This window comes from Delphinus delphis, chromosome 14 (genome assembly GCF_949987515.2).
Source record: "Delphinus delphis chromosome 14, mDelDel1.2, whole genome shotgun sequence".
Taxonomy (NCBI): Eukaryota; Metazoa; Chordata; class Mammalia; order Artiodactyla; family Delphinidae; genus Delphinus; species Delphinus delphis.
The window spans coordinates 41570316-41592826 of NC_082696.1; the positions used below are offsets into that span (position 1 = coordinate 41570316).

Here is a 22511-nt window from a genome sequence, read left to right on the forward strand (position 1 = left end):
GGTGCCGAGGTGGGCACAGGCGGGTGCTATGCACACAGTGGATTTATGTCAAAGCTGAGGAACTGTGAGCTTAGGAAACCTCCGATCTTATAGTGGGCTCTCGGCAAACCTGCCTAACCTTTGTTCCAGAGACAGACATTACCTTTATTATCCTTGCCAGAAAACAAATCTGCCCCCAGCCCCTGAAAGAGACTCCATCGCTATCCTCCAAGGCTTTTTTGTGTATGATATCCTTGGAAAGACGGTCTGGGACAAGAGTTGTTACAATGCATGTAGAAACGACACAGAGAATTACCCTCCATCCCACAACAAATAAGACACAGTCAGAGGCAGAACTCAAAAGAAGACAGTGTGATTAGATGGGAGGTGTTTAAAAATTTATTAATTTAAGCAATACAATTGATAACTTCCCGTGGAACCTTAAATAACATAGCTCTCAATTGCCTGAGAATATAGGGAGAGATGATCATTGCTCCCTTACATGCTAGTTTGGAAGCCGCCGCCTGCACCAATCATAGCACCTCAGCTGTGGGGACTTGGCTCCTACCGATCCCATCTTGGCTAAAGGGCCTGGACTGATGCAATTTCCAATTAGGTTGGAAATGGGATTTTAGCCTATTGAAAAGAAATGCATTAGGGACTTCTTTTTCCCCTAGTTAATGCAAAGGAAAGAAATAAGATAGTCCTTTCTGAGTTTCTTTGGACTTTATGAGATTAAAAATGGTTTTGGAAAAAGAATTCCTTCAGAGGCCACATGTGGAGATTGTGGAATCCTGAGATTTATCCAGATAAATCGTCTTATCAACGTGTGTTTGTGAGGTCAGACATGGTTCTCGTAATGACTTGAGGACCTGGAACACACCCCACCAAAGAGCTTCCAGTATTTCAGGTCCTACCTCGGAGCACACCCTTTGGAGTCCTAAAAACGGAACCATCTCGAGGACCTTACACCCTTATTTGGAGGCACAGCCCTGCCTCCGCTTTTAGACCACCCAGGGATCTGGTGTCCTATGTTTTGGTTCAAAAGTATTTTCAATATTTGCCGTGGGGCTTCCCTGGTAGCGCAGTGGTTAAGAATCCGCCTGCCAATATAGGGGACGCGGGTTCGTGCCCCGGTCCGGGAAGATCCCACATGCCGCGGAGCGGCTAAGCCCGCGAGCCACAACTGAGCCTGCGCGTCTGGAGCCTGTACTCCGCAGCGGGAGAGGCCGTGACAGTGAGAGGCCCGAGCACCGCGATGAAGAGTGGCCCCCGCTCACCGCAACTGGAGAAAGTCCTCGCACAGAAACGAAGACCCAACACAGGCAAAAAAAAAAAAAAAAAAAAAAAAAAAAAATTGCCGCAAAATGAAGTAATTGTCATAGTAAGGAATTCAGGGGCTGCCTTGTTTGAGAGTTTGATGACAGAGCAGCCAGGGCAGGTGGGGAGTGAGAGATGGGTGATTCAGGCAATGTCCTCCTTTCTTTCACTTCAGAGAGAAGGATGCAGGAGCCCCAGATCTGCGAGGCCAGAGAGCTGGTTCTCAGCCCTAACACTTCCTTTTCCCTTGCTTTCCACCTCTAATCAGTCAAAAAGTATTGTTGGGGCTCCTAAATGTTTTTGCAGCTCTGCCCACAGTCTTTTTTATTTTTTTTTTTACTGAGAAATTCTCTTATTTTATTCCTTTGTGGTCTTATTTGTTTACATACAAAAAAATCCATCTGAAATATTTCGTTTTTGTTGTTTCATCCTGTGAGGTAGAAATCTAATTGGATTTTTCTCAGGTTCCCAAGAAGAGTTGTCAGTGCTTCCTTCCTATCCCTAACACCTGCCCACTCCACCTAGAGCACACCCAAGACACCCCAGAAATGCACCCAGAGGGGAGACAACCCTTACTTTCATTCTACTCCAGTTCTTTCCAGTTGCCCAGAATTCTGTTTCCTTCAGTCATCTCTAGGTGTCATCCGAGAGGAGCCTCTGCAGGCTGGATTTTCAGCACAGACACAGAGGTTTGGCTGGCCTAGGGAAACTGGGATGCTTGGGGGTCCTGCCCCGCCGCCGCCGGTGCCGAGCCTGAGCTCTGCCCCAGTGCCGGGCCCCCAGCTCTGTCTCCTCCCAGCACCTGGGGCCGGGTGAGTGGCCCTCTCGGCAGAGGGGAGCTCCACCCCCAGCGTCCCTCTCCCCAACGAAGGAGAATTGCCCTCTGTGATTTTATGTGGAATCTGCCAGCAAGAGCCGCCTGAGAGACTAGACAATGGAGCTCTCTGTGTCACTGCAGGAAAGGAGAACAAAAATGCTGACACTTCAGTGATTACATCTGGTATCCGCAGTCACCCGGGAGCATCCCAAAGATGGCCCAATAGATGAGACGTACCTTTTCTTCAGAGCTTAAATTAGCTTTCAACTATCTAAAAGGTTAGAGAATATATCATTTAATTAAAGGGAAACTTCGCTTCCTTCTCCGTCCCCATAAAGCACTGGCGTGTGTGTGTGTGTGTGTGTGTGTGTGTGTGTGTGTGTGCATGCTCGCGTGCCTGTATGTGTGTTTTCCTTTGCATTTTTAAAAATTCTTTTAAATTGAAGTATAGTTGATTTGCAGTGTTGTGCCACTCTCTGCTGTACAGCAAAGTGACTCAGTTATGCACATATAGACATTCTTTTTTTTTTTTGCGGTACGCGGGCCTCTCACTGCCGTGGCCTCTGCCGTCGCGGAGCACAGGCCCCGGACGCGCAGGCCCAGCGGCCATGGCTCACGGGCCCAGCCGCTCCGCGGCATGTGGGATCTTCCCGGACCGGGGCATGAACCCGTGTCCCCTGCACCGGCAGGTGGACCCCCAACCACTGCACCACCAGGGAAGCCCTAGACATTCTTTTTACTTTGTATTTTTTGCACGGCTTTTGCAATGCTGGGAGCTGCAAATAGCTACAGGCTTTCTGTACTCTACATAAGGTGGCCACACATTACGACAAGTTTTGGTTTTTTTTAATTTATTTTTGGCTGTGTTGGGTCTTCGTTGCTGCACATGGGCTTTCTCTAGTTGCAGCGAGCCGGGGCTACTCTTCATTGCAGTGCGCGGGCTTCTCATTGCGGTGGCTTCTCTTGTTGCGGAGCACGGGCTCTAGGCGCGTGGGCTTCAGTAGTTGTGGCTCATGGGCTCTAGAGCGCAGGCTCAGTAGTTGTGCACAGGCTTAGTTGCTCCATGCCATGTGGGATCTTCCTGGACCAAGGTTCGAACCCATGTCCGCTGCACTGGCAGGCGGATTCTTAATCTCTGTGCCACCAGGGAAGTCCCGACAGTTATTTTAAACATTCTGTTTTAGTATCAGGACTCAGCACAGTGCCTCACATGGACTACTGAATAAATGACTGATTTTATGGCCTTATTCACACTGGGATTTTGCTAGTAAATATGGATACACAGAAGACCCGTTTGGTAAACATTCCTTAATTCTCCCTTGGTAAAACAAATTCCCGTAACTCCTGCGCCTCTTCACTCTGTTGTCCAGCAGGGATCTCTCTTGTCAGCAGACGTGAACCACGTGGTCGCTGCCCGAAGGCCCCATGTTACGCATTGTCACTGCTTTGCACATTCACAGCAGATTTGTTTCCTCACCAACCGTGAGAAGCTGTGTCTTAAACAACTGGAGCAAAATTATATTTGTCAAACATCAAGAACAAAGTGCATTTTTGTAAGTCAGTAGTCTTGTTTATAATCAACTCAGTTTCCTGAATATTTGAAATTCAGTCATCTGGCTGGAGGTTTCTGGCTTATTTACATAATAACGCTTAATAAAGCTCAGAAACCACTTTCAGCTCTATCTTTGTACTATGAGTCCAGCAGACTGAGGAATTACACTAGTAGTTATGTCATCCCTCCTCCCGATGCACGTGGACCCCAGGGGTCCCAGTATTGGCAGCTGGGGTTTGCCCGCCTGCCCTGCACCACAGCTCCAGTGTGTTACCTTCCAGGTGTTCAGTCCATGACTGAAGAGCTGGCGAGGGCCTCAAACTCGTTGCACTGTGCCGCAAGTTAGTTTGATTAATGCCAGGTCCAGGCCTGAGGCAGCTTGATTCTGACATGTGTTTTGCACTGGGGGCTAGGACCACAAGAGTTTGAATTGCATGATGGTTTTTTTGGCTGAAGAAGAAAGGAAGAACTTTAAAAAACAATTTTTTTTTTTTGGCTGCACCACACAGCATATGGGATCTTAGCTCCTGGACCAAGGATCGAACCTGTGCCCCCTGCAGTTGGAAGTGTGGAGCCCTAACCAGTGGACCACAAGGGAATTCCAGGAACTTTTCATTTTTTCGTATGCATCTGGGAGAAAAATTAAGATGAGAAGGACTTGTAACTCAGACACCAGTTCCTTGGTTAAGCTCAAAGACCAGGGGACCAGGACAGAAGGTGTTTGGAGCATGTGAAGACCATGCCGTGGGCTTTCCCGGGGATAGCTGTGGCAGTCACGGAGGATACGGGTTGCCTTCCTGTGACTTCATGAGCAGCCAGCATCACAATGACGGTTGGAATTCTTGGCTACAAGAGAGACAACATCTAGGACTCTCAGAAAAAAATTGTGAACTAGGGAACAGGCTGAGGCCCTTCATGAAGAGATGGGCTAAAAGCCAGTGAAACTGGAGCTGTTAATGTTTTTGGGGAAAAAATCCCAGTGTCCTGCCCTGTCTTCTATGGTGTTGTCAGAGAGCAGAGACCAGCCATCAAAAGCACATTAATTCTGGTCTTTACTGGTATCTCTCAAGTGACATTCAAAAGGAAATGCAGGGCTTCCCTGGTGGCGCAGTGGTTGAGAGTCTGCCTGCCGATGCAGGGGACACGGGTTGGTGCCCCGGTCCGGGAAGATCCCACATGCCGTGGAGCGGCTGGGCCCGTGAGCCATGGCCGCTGAGCCTGCACGTCCAGAGCCTGTGCTCCGCAACGGGAGAGGCCACAACAGTGAGAGGCCCGCGTACCGCAAAAAAAAAAGGAAATGCAGTTTACAGTCTGCAGCCTCACTCACTGAATCTCCTTTCCCCTTCCTCCCCAGCTCCCACTCTCTCACTCAGGCCTCCTGCTCCCCTCTTCCCTTTCTCAGCCTTTTCTGAGATAAAACTTCCCTCTCAGTGGTGCTCCTCGCACGGATTAATCTGATCTGAAAGACGGGTGTGAATTTTTATCAGGATCGGGATGATGTGGTAGAATGCTAAGCAGGAAACACTAGAATGTTCCTCCAGGGGTAAGGAAGGAACAGCTGTGAGTACTTATGCAGTCATAATTTTTGTCCCCATGTGTTGATGGGATTCTAGTTGTCCCCCCAGGCTAGAGAGGCCTGGAGAAACTTCGGTTACATGAAATTGTGAAATTAAAGTTTGTACTTAGTTCTCCAGCTTTGCTTTTCCACAGATTTTCCTCAGCATTCAATTGCTCATGCATTTAGAAAACATTTAGGGAATGCCACTTCTATGCTAGTAGCTCAGAAAGAAAGAATCTAGAGAAGGAGACAGAGAAGTAAACAAGTAATTACATTAGTATAATAAACACTATGATGGGGTTATAAAAGTATAATATAAAAACAATGACTGGTTTTTGCATTTCCCCCTTCCAAAAATTCAGAGGCTTAAATAAAAAGTGTATTTCTCTCTTATGTATCAGTACAAGAGTAAGTGGTCAAGGGATGCTATGAGGTTCTGGAGTTTCATTGTAGCAGGGACCGAAGCTGTTTCTGTCTTGTGGCCTATTCATCCAGGTCTTGCCCTGGTCCATATGGGATATGGTTCACCACTGTATCTGCTGGACCTGCATCCTGGCTAGCAGGAAGCAGGAGACGAGGAAGTGCTTCCTTTAAGGAGGTGACCTGGAACTTTTATTCTGCTCACATCCTATGGGCAACAGTTTACTCATTTAATCACATCTCGCTGCAAGGGAGCCTGTGCAATGTAGTCTTTTGCTGGATAGCCATGTGCCAGCAAAACTTGGGTTTTGTATTTAGGGGAGAATGGATTTGCGGGAACAACTCATGATCTCTGCTACAATTGATAACTAATTCACTATTTCCTAAGACTGTGTGAGCCAAGCAAAATACTTTGTTCTCAGCAGCAATGGCTTTTAACCCTGTGGTTTCCCTACATTCTTCAACATGGCCACAAGATATGGCCCAAATCTGGAAAGGCCACAAGACACTCAGAGGGAAACTAGGAGACAGATTCTTCTGGTATAGGCAGTATGAGGTATTTGCCAAACAGTTCAAGGCTCTAAGCTAAGGAATCTGGGTGGCAGATACCATTTGGCTCCCTTCCCAGCACACATGTTCCACCTGCTCATGATGAAAAAGGAGACACTCCCTGGAGGCTTGAGAGTTTATCAGCATGGGGCGTTCTGTGTACATCTACTCCTATCCATGTGGGTGCACATCACCTTCAGTGGCTCCCCACAGTCCCTCCCAAATTGCATCTTATACTTCATAGGCAACCTCAACAATGTTCCGACAACCTGGTGGAAGACATGCCAAAACTCCTACCAGAACCAAGACCTAGAGCAGTAGGAAGGGTGTGGGCCAGAAGGTGTTCAGAACAGCTCGGCTCCCCGTTCAGAAGGCTGCACACCAGGTGGCTGAGATGCTGCCATTTCGATGTGGATACTTAGATTTGGTCATCTTAACCAGAATAGCACCAAGCTACTAATTTTTCTTTTTATTTTCCAGAATGAAAAACTGCTGTATTATCTTCATCTAATGACAAAAATAACAAATACCCATTTTAAAAGAATCAGACAATGCCAAAATAATGACATTACAAACCATCCAGCACAAAATACTTGAATATTTTTTCCAGAATTTGTTCACTGGATAGGTATAAAAATCACTGGTTTGGGTTTTCTGGGAAGCAGATTCTGAGATGGAGTTTATTGTGCAGGACATTTCTTAAGAACTGTCCTTGGGGTCAACACCTGTGGAAAGAAGGGGATGAAAGCAGAAACAGGTAGAGAGAGAACTTGAGATGTGTTGCAACCTTGGCTCACCAGACAGGAAGCTCTGGGGTGAACATGGCCCAGCAGAATTGCTCTCTGTTGAGCTAAAATGACCGGCCTTATACCCTTACCTCCATCAGGAAGTACCCACCCTCCCTGCTCGGGAGGGCAGGACATTGGGAGAGGTAGCCCTGCAGCTGGGTCAGTTCCTGACCGCACTGACAGCAACAAATCCTCTTCTGAAGGGGCATCTGGGTGGTGCCGCTTCACATCCATCACCCAGGCACACACACTATTATTTTAAACAAAAATGTAATCATATCATCTATGCTATTATGACCCTGATATTTTTTATTTAGCAACACAATGTAAACATTTCCTCCATGACCCCAAATATAGATCACATTCATTTTTAATTACTGCATATATTGCATTGAATAGATGTACAATACTAACGAAATCCCTGTTGAAGGGCGTTTGAGAACCTTTCTATTTTTTTGCCGTTATGAGTACCTCAGTCATGAACATCCTAATGTATATATCTTTTCACACATGTCTAATTAACATAAAGTAATTCCCAAAAATGGAATGGGCCAAAAGGTATCCATATTTGCATTTGAAGTGTAGTGCCAAATTACTCCCCAGAACGCTGTACCAATTTACCAGAGCACTGAAGATAATCAACAGCGATCTTCTTAATCTTTGCTAATCTCATAGGTGATAAATAGCTCATTGTTTTCTTAATAACATTTATTAGTAAGTAGCCAGGTTAAATGCTGTTTCAGATGTTGACAGATTGTATCTCTTCATTTATTTTTCCTCTCGTGAATTATCTGTACCCATCCTTTGTCCGTTTCTCTCTGGTTTGTGTCAGTTACATTGAGGATATGTACCTGTTTGGTACGTATAATATAACGTTATTTGCTAGTATGTCATCTGTGTCTTATTTTTTCTTTTCCTTTTTCTTTCTCTTCTTATTTTATTTTATTAAACTAACCAAATCCATTTATCACCTCTTTCAGAGTTCTGGTTTGGGCGTTATTCCTAACAAATTTCTCTCTACCCAACTCTACATAGATATTCTCCTGAACTTTCTTCTGGTAATTTTGTAAATCCTTACACTTTCAAGTTTTCTATTAGTAAGTAATGTAAAAAATAGACATTCTCTCCCCAGCCCATTCCTTAATCTCATCTTATTCCCCAACCGTACTGAATTACCTATGATGGAGAAAAGCTAGGAAGAAAACACAGTCTTTATATTTCCAAATGGTCGTTTTCACGCAACTGCATCAAGTTGTCTGCTTTAATGGTCTTCCCTCCATCAGAAATGCCCCTGAATGGTCAGACTTTCCGTTTGGAGTTCATGGAAGCCCTGCCTCTACCTGCAATAGGAATCTGAGCCGAGAAGCAGTGTCCTTTCTGCCTCTAGACTGCGGACCTCAGGCCACCCACCTAGGCACGAGCTATGGACAACGGAAAGTGGACAAAATAAGTTCCAAACTGCAGCAGCTGTCCTAGGCATTGTTCCTGCTCACCCCCATCCGAGCTCCACATTCACCTTTCCTTTTCCCAGTTTCCCAGGCTTCCTAGCTCTGTACCTACATTTACGAGTTATCCACTCTGCTTTTCCCTCCTGTTGTTTTTTTAAAAACACCTTTATTGAGGTATAATTTACAGGCCACAAAATTCACTCATTTTTAATATACATTGCAATGGTTTTTAGTAAATTTACTGTGTGTGCTACTATCACCACAATCCAGTTTTAGGACATTCCATCACCCCACTAAGACCTTTTCTGTCCATTTACAATTAATCCCCACTCCCATCCCCAACCCCAGGCAACCACTAATCTACTTTCTGTCTCTATAGAGTGGCCTTTCCTGGACAATGGAATCATATACCCCTCTAGTTTTGACATTGCCTCTTATCTCCAATGAGAAATGCCAGATTGAACTTCAGCTCTGTGGAAACTGACCAGCTAGACATAGGTTCACAAAACTGGTAAGTGACAGAGCTCTGACTCAGATCCAAGTCTTGTGATTCCAAATTCTTTCCGCTCCCTCCTGCTTTCCTGATCTGGATACACTTTCAATGGTGAATGGAAAAATTTAGTAATGGCCACTTTAAAAAGCCTCAAAGCTCACTGGCCTTCTGAGTCTGGACACAGCTCCTGACTCTTCTCAGCCACCAGAGGGTGCCCCAAAGATCTATCTTTGAATTGGCTTTTGCTTGTCACAGTTGAGCATCTTAGGAAAAATTATGTGAATTGTGACCTGAGTGAGATCTTTCTGGGTGGTATTTTTCTTACAGTACTTTCCCTCTCTGGGTAACTGCAAATAGCAATGGAGAATAAAAGCTAGAAATGTGTTTGGTGCACATTGAAAGTTTTCTTTCAGGCTTCTCATACCAAGATTTCTTTTTTAAATACAATAAAAAGGGAAACTACAGATTTGATTTGGGAAGCTGGTGAAGTGTTCTTAAGTTATAACAATCCAGCATGACAGGTATCAGTTAATCATAATATTAAGGTGATTTTGTTAATCTTTTGCATTTTTACATAACTAAATTGATTCTTTGAGGGAAGGGAACTGGAAACATGTTTTTAAATTGTTACCCTGGGCTTCCTTGGTGGCACAGTGGTTAAGAATCCGCCTGCCAATACAGGGGACACGGGTTCGAGCCCTGGTCCGGGAAGATCCCACATGCCAGGGAGCAACTAAGCCGTGTGCCACAACTACTGAGCCTGCGCTCTAGAGCCCGTGCTCCGCAACAAGAGAAGCCACTGCAATGAGAAGCCGGCGCACTGCAGTGAATAGTAGCCCCTGCTCTCTGCAACTAGAGAAAGCCCGCGCAGCAATGAAGACCCAATGCAGCCAAAAAAATATAATAAATATATAAATGCAGTATCTGTGTAGCTAGAATTAACTGGATAATAATTCAATATGACAATTGAATTTATCTTTGAGAAATAATTTTATTGTGACATATCACCAGCTATCTGGACAAAAATGGCTGAACTCAGTTGTCAATTTAGCCTTTAAGAGGAGTCTCCAGAATCCAGAGGGCACATGTGCCTCTGGGCCTCCCCCAGCTGAATACCTCCTACACGCCCCTTCATCCTGCACAGAAGGATGGATGGATGGATGGGAGCTGATCAACAGCCAGGATGGGAGCTCCTGGGAGAATCTTCAGGGGAGCTTAATGATGACTGTGCTGAGCACCACACCTGCCTGTTGTCACAGTCACTGGAGCCGTATGTCTGGTGGTGCTATGTCCCTGTCCCCACCATGAACTGCATGCTCCCCAGAATCTGGGCTACAGCTATGGAACCAGGATTAGACTGGAGCCACAGGACAGGTTTTAGGACTGCATCTTCCCATACCTAGCTGTGTCACCTATCCTTTCTCTATCTCATTTTAAAAAGTCTGTAAAATGGCAATGCTATTTGCCTTAATCACCCTCTACCTTACAGGGTGGTTTCAAGGAACGAATGGCAAGAAAAGAATGCTGGACAAATGTGAAGTATGATTATTATAACACTGTGTCTGTGTGAGAAAGAGAAATAGATGCTGAAGCAAAGGTCGAGGACAGAGAGAGAGAAGGAAACTAGGAGAGGGAGAGAAGAAACCACAGTTCCTTAGGCACGACTCTTCCTGCAGTCACATGAAGACACCTTTCCCTATCTTTAGTCTAGTCACCCTCCTCTGAAAAATAGAAAATAATCCATTCCTGTGTTAGGAGATGATTTTACCAATATTTTTCAAGCACCAGAAGTTCAAAAACATTTTAATGTTTTTCCAGGAGAATTAATTTGCTTTTAAAATATAAATGTCCCAATTAAATCCTGGTATGGGACACAGCCAATCAAAACCTTCATTAACTGGAATGAGAGGTTGAGAACAGACTCACAAGTGAGAAGATGTGTCTTTTACACCTATCCTTCTCTTGACAACTAAGCCATTTGTGAAAACCCTGCCTTTAAGTGATGACATTGAAAGGAGGGTGCTTAGAATTTCAAAACATGGCAAACCTTCAAGTACTTTCAAAGCATCTACTTCTATGCAATGAATTAATATGCTAATAAGGGAGCACAGCATTCTAGTCACCTTAGTAGGGTCCCTGCTACCTAAGGAAGGGAGCATTTTATTGGTTTCTATCTCCAAATGGCAGCCCGTTAAAACCTGGGCCACCTGATACTCTCCGACTAGAAAATATTGTCTATATAAATTGATGAAACTGTGATGTTGAAATAGCACTGTTTTTATCATGCTAAAACACACACAACATAAAATTTACCATTTTTAAGTGTATGATTCATTGGCACTAAGTACATTCAGGGTTGTGTAAACATCACCATTAGCCATTTACAGGACTTTTTTGTCATCCCAAACAGACTCTTCACCATTAAGCAATAACTCCCTATTCTCCACCAGTCCCTGGTAACCGCAATATATCACTTTTATATTCATTTGGTATGTCTGGGGATGAGAAAGTCATTTTACAAAAAGGAAAAGTGGGGGAGTTAAAAAAGGGCAAAACTCTGCAGAGGTCATTATAGTGAAAATCATAAATCTGTCCATCTTTTCCTAACACAGAATGAACATCAGAATCGGCCTGTGATGGGGAATGCTGCTGCACACAGACAGTAAAGATGACACCCAGTCCTAGATGTGTTTGCTGAGCACTGAGGACGCTCCCACAAAGTAAGGAAGTTGCAGAATCTCCTGAGAACCCAGAGATGGCTCGGGCAAGGCTGGTAGGTGTGGGCATCTGCCTGGGGTCAGCAGTGGGGCAAGGCCATGGTCTCAACCTAAACCTTCACGCTAATTATCTGAACTCTGAACATTTTTCCAAAGCTAAAAATTTAATTACTACCAAAAGGGACATTATTCTATAGTTTGAAACACCTACACAATTACCTCTTAAATAAAATTCAACCTCTAAACCAACCACAATTCATACTTTTTAAAAAGCACATAAGAAAAACGTTAATGAAGATATTAATGATCTGTCTTAAATCTGGATTCACAGAGTCTCCTCTTTTGTGCTTTATTTACAGTCATAGGCACTTAATCTAACTGGCCTCTTTCCAAGACCCAGCTTCTTCTGAAAGCACATGGATTTCCTTGTGAAGGAAATGCTTACACTTAAAGCCTTTCTAGGCTCCCTTCCCCCAAGGCATTTTGCTAATGTGTACCAGAACAATCTTGAAAGGAGAAAAAAGGAAAAAGAGAATGAAGTGCTTTGTGTAGAAAAGAGTCTGCCTTTGGGCACATCTAGCACAACTGCCTCCTGTCCTATTCATCTGCAACCTGGTTAAGAGAACCAGAAATAATTTACTGTGAGTGGTGCTTCCTATAATAACAGCTAACATTCATTTGAACACTTGCTATGTGCCAGGCACTATGCTACATTCTAAGGATAATCTCATTTGCTCGGCATAACTACCCAATAAGTTAGGAATCATTTGTATGAATATTGCATATATTGAGGAAACTGAGGCTTTAAAGACTTTAAGCAGCTTGACCAGATTCACACAGCAAATCCGTGGTTGAGCCAGAATTTGAACCCTAACTAATCTGACTCCAGGAGCCCCCCGATGACACTGATCCAACTCATGCAAAATCTCTAGGAGATGTTAACTTATACTGTACAGGTGAGAAAACTGGATATTAGAGCAGTTAATTGATCGGCCCAAGGTTGCTGCTATTATGTGATTGAACAGAGAATCAGGCCTGGTGTTTTGGGCCCTCAAGCCCTTGTTCTTTCCAGTAAACATGCATGTCCCATTCCCCGAGGCCACTTTAAAAACAGAAGGGAAACTGAGTTGAGTGGCAGCTTATCCCTCCCACTGACCTTGTACTTCTAGGAAGTCTCCAGGGTCTGATAGATCTTTGCACAAATTCCCGGGCTGCCTGCAGCCTCCTGAAGCCACTTGACACAAATTAGGTGATCAAAGTTCAGTTACTGAAGGGGATGAAAATAATACAAATTGTAACATTTGTTTACACGCTTTCTGGCTCTGATAGGAACCACCAACCAACAGGTGTTCCCCGTCCACCTGAAAGAACAGAGAACATGTGAGAATAAATTTACAAGTGTTGTATGGAATGTTTTAAGTGCTATTACCCTTAAGCACTTGTTTATTTCTCTCAGGCAAAGCAACTCCATCCAAAGACCTACACTGTAATTTAGGACAGGAGGGTCTCTTTACACTCCATGAAATTCTTGCAAACTTACTTTCCAAACCAAACTGTGATGTCGAATTTTGACTGAGAAAAAATCTACAAATATGTATACATATATATATATCCCAGGATGTTAATTTTTATCTCTGTGACTGTTAGGAGAAAAGAATGGTTATAATCATTGAAATGAACATTACTCTCAGGGAGCCAGTCAATTAATAATTATGGAAAACCTGTGTTCAGTACATTTTAAAGATAGTCTATGGTGATACCATTTAAAATGAGCAACTACTTTGGCAAACATGAACAATTTATGCTTATTTGTCTGTTTTTTAAAAATTAATTTTCTTGGGAATTCCCTGGCGGTCCAGTAGTTAGGACTTGGTGCTTTCACTGCCCTGGTTGGAGAACTAAGATCCTGCAAGCCGCGCGGAGCGGCCAAAAAAAAAAATATTTTTCTTTTCTTTAATTTTTTAATTGAGATATAATTGACATATAATATTATATTAGTTTCAGGTGTACAACATAATGATTTGATATATGTATATACTATGAAATGATCTCCACACTAAGTCTGTTTAACATCCACATCACTACACATAGTTACAAAAATGTTTTTCTTTTAATGAGAACTTTTAAGAATTACTCTCTTCGCAACTTTCAAATACACAATACAGTAGCTCTTGTTTCAGACTGAGATTTAAAGGCCAAGAACAGGATGTTGAGAAAGCAAGTTGACGGCCCAAACTAGATTAGAAAAAATAATTCCAGAACAGGGACATGAAGAGCTTCTCTCTTTCTCTGGTTAGCAGGGACAAGAAAAGACAGCTAGGATACCTGAAGCTTACAACTCAGTAGGGCAACCAGAGCTTTCCTTTGAAGGAGCAGTAAACAGACAGCAGGTGAAAGTATGTCCTTATCAGAAACTGCTGTAAGGAAATGCCTTCTCATTACGCATGTCACCTAAGCCAGGCGTTTCCAATTGCCTTTCCCCTGAAAGTTTCCGCTGGTCTTATTCAGAAAGCCATTCCCTCTGGGGTAAGAGGGAAATAAAGACACCTAGAAGTGGGTCAGAAAACTGCCTCAGCCTACTTGCTACGTGTGGCCATTCTTTTGTTTTCTGGTTTATCTTCATCTTTTCCTGCCCCTCCCTTTCTTTTAGACTCTCAAGTTTGTGGAGGGTTTTTTTGTTTATTTTTTTGAGAACCACTGAGCTGTTTATTTTTAATTGAACTATAGTTGATTTACAATACTATATTAGTTTCAGGTGTACAACATAGTGATTCAATATTTTTATAGATTATACTTCATTTAAAGTTATTATAAAATATTGGCTTTATTCCCCATTCTGTACATTACATCCTTGTAGCTTATTTATTTTATACGTAGTAGTCTGTACTTCTTAATCCCATACCTCTATTTTACTCCTCCCCACTTCTCTCTCCTCAGTGGTAACACTGGTTTGTTCTCTATACCTGTGAGCATGTTTGTTTTGTTATATTCGTTCATTTGTTTTCTTTTTTAGATTCCACATATAAGTGCTAACATACAGTGTTTGTCTTTCTCTGATTTATTTCACAAGCATAATTACCTCCAGGTCCATCCGTGTTTGTGCTCTTGAAACTGCACACTCAGGCATCACCCATGATGTTGTCTCCATCTCATTCTTTCTCTTTGACATTCTGCTCTATTTGACTGTGCCGATCAGTGTTTTATTCTGCAGTGCAGGTAGAACCCCAAAGCATCTGCCAGGAAGCTCCTTCCCAAATGAGAAGAGGCCAAAAGCTGGCCTTTAGACAGAATACCAGAGGTCAGTGTGGTCAAGGTCAAGGCCAGGAATTCAGATTGTTGGAATAGAGCAAGTGGGAAGGACAAGTGGAAAGTTGGAAATAACAGAGCTCAGACTCACTGGAGACCACTGGGATAAGTCAGCGCCCGAAGTGGAGTAACTAGGAGCAAGAGGGAGTCTTATGTCAGCTGTTGTGCATAGTGCGGTGGGGATGCAGGCAGAGTGGAGCTGTAAATGAGACTCCTACAAAAAGGCCCATAACTCTAGCCCGTAGGGCCAAAGGGCTTTGGAGGTAGAGGCCGAGGCTCTGGGTCCATCACTCTGGTTCATAGGATGATGGAAGCCCTGCTGAGCAGGACACAGGGGTTCAGTTCTACTGCCTAATCCTGCCCACCAGAACTTACCTTTTAGATTCTGTACGTTATATTCATTATTGTCTCATCCTACCCCTTTGACCTTTGGCCTTCTTTATCTTCATCATCTCTCTTCATCCTAACTTCATCTTTTTTTCTCTGTAGATCCTCTCTTCCTTCAGCATCCCTGCCTTCCTTGTTCATTTCCTTGTTCACCCCGTGTTCTGGGATGTCTACATTCCAATTCTCTGGCTTGAACAGCCTCCCAGACCTTGCCTGTGGATATCCCACTGTCACTTTATGGGCTCATCCTGGACAGTCAGCTCTCACAGCAGAAACTTCTAACAGGAGTGCCACAGTTGGACTGAACTAGAACACTCTCCTCCCAACCTTTGGATTCAAGGGATGGGTTTTATCTGGTCCATGTTCTGGAGGCTCATGGTCCTTTTAACCCAGAATACAATCACTAATATTGGAGTCAGCACTACTCTTAAGGGATCCTGTCTGCCAGGGAATTGCTAGACCTTGTAGTCACTCGCCCTGAGGAGGCAGAGTAGGGCCACTCATTTCTGGGACCTCTGCAGGTGGCCAAGGTCACTTGCCCAGCAGTTCCTGCCCGCTAGGTTGCGAAGAGCACTTTCTTTCTTTGATCCTCTACGTCCTGAACTCACAATCGGGGTATTCACAGATCGATCAGTTCTCATTTATCCAAAATCCCCTGACCCCTTCTGGTTTACCTAACATGGGACTTTGGAATTTCTTTGTCCCCTTCTGGCACAACTCATTTCTGCATAATTCTTTCAGCACAGAGGTCTAAAAAGGTTTTGCAAAATTTCACTTTAAAATCTATGCAAGAAATATTACTCTTAAGACACTTGGAAAAATCTTCCAGAAAGAGTGAACTATTAATTATATCGGATATTTATGTGTCCTTCAATGTAGAATGAAGACTGCCTAGTACAAACAGTGCTTTCTCCCATGTCTTTTCTTTTTCAATAAACTTGAATTCCCTTGTAGCTTCTTTTTTTTTTTTTTGGCCACACTGCACGGCATGTGGGATCTCAGTTCCCAGCCCAGGGATTGAACCTACACCCCCTGCCGTGGAAGTACGGAGTCTTAACCGCTGGATTGCCAGATAAGACCCCCTTGTAGCTTCTTTTTTTTTTTAATTAATTAATTTTAAAATTTTAGGTTTATTTATCTATCCTCCCCCCTTATTATTTTATTTTATTTTATTTTTTTGGCTGCTTTGGGTCTCCGTTGCTGTGTGCAGGCTTCTCTCTAGTTGCGGCGAGCAGGGGCTACTCTTCGTTGCAGTGCGCTGGCTTCTCATTGCGGTGGCTTCTCTTGTTGTGGAGCAGGGCTCTAGGCACACGGACTTCAGTAGTTGCAGCGTGCAGGCTCACTAGTTGTGGCACATGGGCTTAGTTGCTCCACGGCGTGTGGGATCCTCCCAGACCAGGGCTCGAACCCATGTCCCCTGAATTGGTAGGCAGATTCTTTTTTTTTAATTTTTTTAAATTTATTTTTTTATACAGCATGTTCTTATTAGTCATCCATTTTATACACACCAGTATATACATGTCAATCCCAATCTCCCAATTCATCCCACCCCCACCCCCCACCGCTTTCTCCCCTTGGTGTCCATACGTTTGTTCTCTACATCTGTGTCTCAATTTCTGTCCTGCAAACCAGTTCATCTGTACCATTTTTCTAGGTTCCACATATATGCCTTAATATACGATATTTGTTTTTCTCTTTCTGACTTACTTCACTCTGATTCTCCCAATCCAAGAACATGGTATATCTCTCCATCTGTTTGTATCATCTTTGATTTCTTTCATCGGTGTCTTATAGTTTTCTGCATACAGGTCTTTTGTCTCCCTAGGTAGGTTTATTCCTAGGTATTTTATTCTTTTTGTTGCAGTGGTAACTGGGAGTGCTTCCTTAATTTCTCTTTCAGATTTTTCATCATTAGTGTATAGGAATGCAAGAGATTTCTGTGTATTAATTTTGTATCCTGCAACGTTACCAAATTCCTTGATTAGCTCTAGTAGTTTTCTGGTGGCATCTTTAGAATTCTCTATGTATAGTATCATGTCATCTGCAAACAGTGACAGTTTTACTTCTTTTCCAATTTGTATTCCTTTTATTTCTTTTTCTTCTCTGATTGCCATGGCTAGGACTTCCAAAACTATGTTGAGTAATAGTGGTGAGAGTGGACATCCTTGTCTTGTTCCTGATCTTAGAGGAAATGCTTTCAGTTTTTCACCATTGAGAATGATGTTTGCTGTGGGTTTGTCATATATGGCCTTTATCATGTTGAGGTAGGTTCCCTTTATGCCCAATTTCTGGAGAGTTTTTATCGTAAATGGGTGTTGAATTTTGTCAAAAGCTTTTTCAGCATCTATTGAGATGATCATATGGTTTTTATCCTTCAGTTTGTTAATATGGTGTATCACATTGATTGATTTGTGTATATTGAAGAATCCCTGCATCCCTGGGATAAATCCCACTTGATCATGGTGTATGACCCTTTTAATGTGTTGTCGGATTCTGTTTACTGGTATTTTGTTGAGGATTTTTGCATCTATATTCATCAGTGATATTGGTCTGTAATTTTCTTTTTTCGTAGAATCTTTGTCTGGTTTTGGCATCAGGGTGATCGTGGCCTCATAGAATGAGTTTGGGAGTGTTCCTTCCTCTGCAGTTTTTTGGAAGAGTTTGAGAAGGATGGGTGTTAGCTCTTGTCTAAATGTTTGATAGAATTCACCTGTGAAGCCATCTGGTCCTGGCTTTGGTAGGCAGATTCTTAACCACTGCGCCACCAGGGAAGTCCTGTAGCTTCTTATTTGCCTTAATATCCAAACTTGGGAAAGGTTTGTGATTTTGAAATGCAGAGCCTTTCTGAAAATTGGATGAAGATATTACAGTTTTACAACTTGTCCTAGGGGATAAAAGATTATGAGAACATTAAATCCAGAGTTGTAGGGATTGGTGCACTTTGCAAAGAATGGTGACTAGCATTGAAATGATATTTATGGCTCACTGAGTTACTTTGATAGCAGCAAAAATTACCCTGGGAGCCTCTAATACATTACTTATTCTGTTTGCTATTTCTCACTAACTATAGGCCTCAAAAGTTTACAATTCAAATACTGTAAGTTTTGATGTATGAGGATTGGAGTAAGCCAAGGAGGACTTGATGTGACTTATAAAGTAATGAAATGCTGAAGCATTTGTGCCATTTGAGAAGTCTTAGAATATTCCTGTTATTTTCTATAATAATTTGTATTCATGGCACACTTTACATTTTACATTATAGATGGAGTTGAGACCCCTGTATACTATTTCCTTCCCTTCCACCCCAGAAATACATACTACAATGAATCTGATATTTAACATTCCTGTGCATGGTTTCCATTTGTGTTATATATTAATTCATCTATAAAAATACATATAATATTGCTTTCCATGTTTTGAAATTCTCTCAAAATATAACATACTATATAAATCCTCTTTCAACTTGCATTTTTTTTTTGCTTAACATTCTTTTAAGATTTAGTGTATTGATTCATGTAACTCCAGTTTATTTATTGAAATTTCTATATAGTATTCTTTTGTATGAATAGACCTCAAATTATTTATCCATATTTCCTGTTGATGAATATTTAGATTGTTTTGATGTTTCTCATCATTACAAACAGTGTTGAGATGAACATCTCTGGATATGTTTTCTTGTGCATGTTTGTAAAGATTATTTAAGGTAAATACTTAGGAGTCAAAGTATTCTGGATCGTAAGCTATTTTTTTTAACTTTACTAGACAACTTTTCTATCAGGAAAGTTTTTGATTACAGGATACAGAAAAGCTCACCAACAGTTGTTTGTGAAATAAAGATTGAATTATCTAACATTGTCAACAAAGGACCCAGTCACTTTCAATCCTTCAACTCTTACTACCTTAGTGTGATGGCTTTGGTCCTCTTGATTGTCACCTCATGATCACAAAATGGCTTCCACAACTCCAGGCATCACAGTCTCATTCCAGTGTCCCAAACAAGAGAAAAGAGTATGTAGAAAAGGGGGCTTCTTTTTTTTTTTAGGGAGGAAAAACCTTCCTATTTTTCTAAGGGTAGACCACTACTGACTTAGGATGGGGACATGTTTGAAGAATAAAGGGAACCCCCCCACCTCTACCCCCACCCTTGGGGACTCTCGTGTCCTAGCAACCAGAAGTTCTTCATCAGACTTCCCTTTACATCCCATTGACCAGAATGGGGTTGCAGCCTCTTGGTGTCAAGGAAATGGGAAAACATATCTAGCAAAATGTTATAGGATGGTTATGATTGGCTCCAACCAGACATGATTCATACACTGAGCCTAAGGACATTGCTGTTCTAAAAATATTGGGGTTTGGTAAACAAGGAAGAAGAATGGAATGTCTAATCTTTAGGCGATTGGCCACTTCCATACTTTGCAAAGACGTTGTACCAGTTGACACTCCCAGGATCAGTATATGAGCATTCCTGTTGTGCCATATCCTTGGCAATACTTGGTATTTTTTAAATTTCAGTTTTCTTGAGGTATAACTAACAAAAGTATAAGATATTTAAAGTGTACGTCATGGTGATTTGACATACATATACCTTGTAAAAGGATTCCTCCCTTCTAGCTAATTAACACATCCAATGCCTCACCTGTTTATCACATATTTATCTTTTATTTGATGAGAACGTTTAAGTTCTATTCTCTTACCAAATTTCAATTATACAGTATAGTGTCAGCAACTATAGTCACCATGTTTTACATTAGATTCTCAGACCTTATTCATCTTTATAGCTGAAGGTTTGTACTCTTCTACCATCCTCTCCCTATTTCCTCCACCTCCTGCCCCCCACCAGTCCTAGCAACCACTTTCTACTCTGTTTCTATGAGTTATGACTTTTTTAAAAAAAGATTCCATGTGTAAGTGATATCATGCAGAATTTGTCTTACTCTGTCTGACTTATTTCACTTTGCATAATACCCTCAAGTTTCATCCATGTTGTTACAAATGACAGGATTTCCTTCCTTCTCGTGGCTGAATAATATTCCATTGTAAATATAAACCACATCTTTTGTACATTCATCTGTTGATAGGCATCTAGGTTGTTTCTGAACGTTGGCTATTATGAATAATGCTGCAATTAACATGTGAGTGTAGATATCTCTTCAAGATCCTGTTTTCATTTGCTTTGGATATATACCCAGAAGTGGAATTGCTGGATCATATGGTAGTTTAATTTTTAAATTTTTGGGGAACCTCCATACTCTTTTCCCCAGTGGGTGCACCAATTTACATTCCCACCAACAGTGCGCAAGTGTTCCCTTTTCTCCACATCCTCGCCATTTGTTATCTCTGTCTTCTTTTTTTTTTTTTTTTTTTTGCGGTACGCGGGCCTCTCACTGTTGTGGCCTCTCCCGTTGCGGAGCACAGGCTCCGGACGCGCAGGCTCAGAGGCCATAGCTCACGGGCCCAGCCGCTCCATGGCATGTGGGATCTTCCCGGACCGGGGCACGAACCCGTGTCCCCTGCATCGGCAGGCGGACTCTCAACCACTGCGCCACCAGGGAAGCCTCAGCATTAAGTTTTTCATTGTAAATATTTTCAGTTTTTTAATCTGCTATATATCCTTTTCATTGCAAACTCTATTTCTACTTTCTCTCTTTTTTCTTAATAAGTATTGCCAGGGATTTGTCTACATTATTAGTCCTTTTAAAGAAAGAGCTTTGCTTGTATTGATAATTTTTATTGTATCTTTGTTTTCTGTTTTCTTAGTTTTTGCTCATACCTTTGTTAGTTCTTTCCTCCTGTTTTCTCGGGGTATATTTTGATGCTAACTTCTCGAATGGGAAATTTAATTCATTAATTTTCTGTGTTTTTTTCTAATATAGGAGCTGAGAAAGCAAATGCAGAGCCTCCACCCCTGCCCATTTTCCTGCCACGGGCCCCAACTCCATGTTTCCAGGACTCACTCATGACCTTCTGTACTGACAGCCCCACAGGGGAAGCTGAAGCCAGACTATAACCCAGAGAGTCTGTTCAGCTGATCTCCAAGGAGCGGCAAACCGTCTTCTCCATACACAGCTAGGCTCGCGTTTTAAAGTCCAAAACCCAAAACCAGGTTTGTCAAAAGTGAACACTGTATTAAGATACACACACACACATATATATCTACCTATATATGTATGTGTATGTATGTATGTATCTACCTATATATGTATGTGTGTGTATATATGTGAAAAAATCATAAAGAAAAGCAAAAGAATGATTAGTTCAAAGGTCAGTACAGCTGTTCCCTCTGGGAAGAAGGGAGGAGACGATGTAAAAGATGCAGGGAGATTAATTGATAGAACAAGTGATTAAATATAAGAGGTAACAGAATCAAGGCCAAAATGAAAGAGTTAATCTTTGAGATAATCAGGGAAACTTTATTTTCTATAAATAATGATGGGAAGGATGTCTTTTAAAGTTGGGAATGCGAGGGAGAAGATTGAAGAACTTCGCATCAATCATTTCGGGAAAGTGGAATAAAGGTCATCTGCTAAGAGGCCAGGGAGCAGTGGGGGGTTGGGTGTCAGGCTCCAGTGTCTGGAACATTTTCTTGCTCAATAAATGTGGGTTGAATAAATGCTGGATACGAGTTTTTAAAATATTGGAATAAACACTGTTGGTCATTTGCTAGGAAGTAAACCATGAAAGAATATAAGAAGAAAAGAATACTTGGACAGCTCTGCAGGTTCAAGTGAGGTTAGGTAGCGTGAAACTATTGTAGTAAAGCCAACTGGCAACCCAAGAGCTCTGGAGAAGAAAGAAAATGGTGGGCTTGGGAAGGAAGGAGTAACAAAAGGGATGCATTGTAGGGGGTTAGTAAAAGCATAACAGAAATAGCGAGTCATGGGACCAGGCTGGCTAACAAGGGAAATGAAGCAAGGAGGGAAATGAAACCAGGCAGGGAGGAAGAGAAGGGTTGAGGGACTAAAGTTCCCTCCACTGAAGTTTCTCTACTGGCTCATTCCCATCACCATACAAACTTGCCGTTATTTCTCTCATCTTTAAACCAAACCAAACAAAGCCCTACTCTTAACCTCAATTCCCCTGTCGGCTTCCGCCCCATTTCTCTGCTCTACTTTGCAGAGGACGTCCTTCAAAGAGTCTCTTATACTCACTGTCTCAAATTTCCCTCCTCCAGTTCTCT

General features: G+C 42.4%; 1 long non-coding RNA gene across 1 annotated transcript; it reads left to right on the forward strand.

Moving 5' to 3' along the window:
* Positions 1-1585: 1585 nt before the first annotated feature.
* LOC132436956 (uncharacterized) lies at positions 1586-21917 on the forward strand. The gene is made up of 4 exons (XR_009521937.1): positions 1586-2394; positions 8811-8942; positions 11537-11697; positions 21208-21917. It is a non-coding gene; the product is annotated as an uncharacterized lncRNA (long non-coding RNA).
* The last annotated feature ends 594 nt before the right edge of the window (positions 21918-22511 follow it).